Source organism: Gekko japonicus, unplaced genomic scaffold, assembly GCF_001447785.1.
Source record: "Gekko japonicus isolate JY-2015 unplaced genomic scaffold, Gekko_japonicus_V1.1 scaffold707, whole genome shotgun sequence".
Classification (NCBI taxonomy): domain Eukaryota; kingdom Metazoa; phylum Chordata; class Lepidosauria; order Squamata; family Gekkonidae; genus Gekko; species Gekko japonicus.
This window is the reverse complement of record NW_015164686.1, coordinates 300,414-302,715: the sequence shown is the minus strand read 5'-3', so window position 1 is coordinate 302,715 and position 2,302 is coordinate 300,414. Positions and strand designations below refer to the sequence as shown.

The following is a 2,302-nucleotide window of genomic DNA, read 5'->3' as shown; positions in this document are numbered from 1 at the left end:
GGATATATGACAAAGTTTGATGGAACCAATAATTATGATTTATTTCTAACTGTCATAGGGGGTATAAAACCCTATGTCTCCCATTGTAACCTTAGGGAGAGCTGTGGGGTCCAAAACCTTATTGGATCTGCACCTCCCTCCTTTGTTGATCAATAAAGTATAAGATCTGATTCTCCTCTACAAGACTGCCGTGTGCTTTCTCAAATTGGGCTGGGAAAGCACAACCTTTGACGGAGTTTCTGTCTTACACGGTTGAAGGGCTCACCTGGCCACATCCCAACTTTACACAGCCCTCCCTCTCAGGTAGAAAGCCTGGACAGCAATGTTCCCTCTAAGCTGTGGAGCCTTGTGAGCAAAGATTCTACTTTGTGAGCTTGCTGGCATTAAAGTTGTGAGCCACCCTTCCTGAGCAAGGATAAAAATGTGAGCCGGAGGCTTAAAAAAACTGAGCTAGCTCACACTAACTCAGCTTAGAGGGAACACTGCTGGACAGTGCTACTCTATCACATTACATTCCACAACTTCTGTGTCATCAAAGGGGCCTCTCGGGTGTCCTACAGATTTGTATGGGCTACTACTTCAGTCAGGCGTGTGCCTGGGGAAGGATCAGGTTTTCTCTATACAAGAGAGCATAGGAGGGGTAAAATTTAGAGCTTTTCCCATGGTGATCCCACCCCTTTGGACTGGCATTCAGGGGAGGAGGTTTTATAGTTGAGAGCTGTTTGATGGATTACTGTGGATTTGGGTTTTTTTTTAATGGTTCTGTTATGCATTGTACTTAATTCATAAACTGCTCCGAGTACAGGACCGAGTGGCATTTATAAATAAACAATTGGAGGGCCCACAAGCACTTGAGGTGGGCGTCTCATTTTTCCTTCTTCCATTATTTTCTCTTTCCTTTCCCTAAAATCCCTCATAGCCATCTTGGCTCTCCCAGCTTCCTTCTTTCCTACCCATTCAGCAGCTAACCTACCTTTATCTTTCCCGTGTCTTCAGCTCTCCCTTCTGACCTATACCTGTATAAACACTTGCGCAGTGCCAGCCACTGGTCTGGGCCCGGTTGCAGAGTTTCAGCCACTAGGCTGGGCCCAGTTGCAGAAAGCAGAAGCCACTTGCATAGGAGGAAGAGGAGAGGAGAGGAGATTGGATTTATACCCCGCCCTTCACTACCCAAAGATGTCTCAGAGCGGCTTACAAACTCCTTTCCCTTCCCCTCCCCACCACAGACACCCTGCGAGGTACGTGGGGCTGAGAGAGCTCTTGACAGAAACTGCTCTTTTTCAAGAACAGCTCTTATCAGAACTACGGCTTGCCCAAGGTCATCCAGCCAGGTGCAAGTGGAGGAGTGGGGAATCAAACCCAGATCTCCCAGATTAGAGTCCGCGCACTTAACCACGACACCAAACTGGCTCCCTCATTTCCACCAATACTGCTTCCCCCACCTCATTTCCACCAATACTGCTTCCCCCACCATTTCCCCTTTCTTTCCTCCTGCCAACCCTGTATCCTCACATTTCCCTGCTTCCTTCTCACCCACCAACCAACATTTTATCTGCCTCCATCTCCCGCTATATTTATTATTTATTTGCTTCATCTATAGCCTGCCTTTCTCCATAATGGGGACCCAAATCAGCTTGCATGATTCTTCTCTCTATTTTATTCTCACTACACCTGAGGTAAGTTAGGCTGAGAATGTATGACTGGGCCAAGGTCACCGAGTGAACTTCCAATGCAGCGTGAAGATTTGAACCTGGGTCTCCAAATCCTAGTCTGAAATTCTAACCACTACACCATACTGGTTTATGCAGGGAGGCTGCTGTTGAACAGTAGAGGAGGAGGAGGAGGAGGAGAAGAAGAGATTGGATTTATAACCTGCCCTTCACTTGGAGTCTCAGAGCAGCTTACAACCTCCTTTCCCTTCCCCTCCCCACAACAGACACCCGGGGAGGTAGGTGGGGCTGAGAGAGCTCTTTTGAGTACTGTGTGTGTGTGTGTGTGTGTGTATGTGTGTGTGTGTGTGTGTGTGTGTGTGTATATATATACAGGGGTCATTTCCTGCAGGAGCGCGCAGGAGCAGAGCTCCGGCAGTAAAGAGCCCAGGGGGCGGGGCACATGCAACAAGCCCCACCCCCTGCTCCCAGCAGCCCTCAGTCAGAGCAAGAAGCAGCCAGGTAAGCTGCAGAACCCCCTCCCCGGCCCCCCGGTCTAAAATAGTCCAGTGGCACCTTTAAGTCCAGGTTTTATTCAGGTACAAGCTCTCCCTGCTCTGCGAGGACAGATCCGCACGTTTGCCCCCCCCCCC

The 2,302-nt window shown here is 49.2% G+C and overlaps 1 protein-coding gene across 1 annotated transcript in view; it reads right to left on the bottom strand.

The window, feature by feature from the left end:
- The window catches only part of SEMA5A (semaphorin 5A), a 137,157-nt gene that overhangs the window by 24,384 nt on the left and 110,471 nt on the right, over positions 1-2,302 (bottom strand). The window lies entirely within an intron of this gene.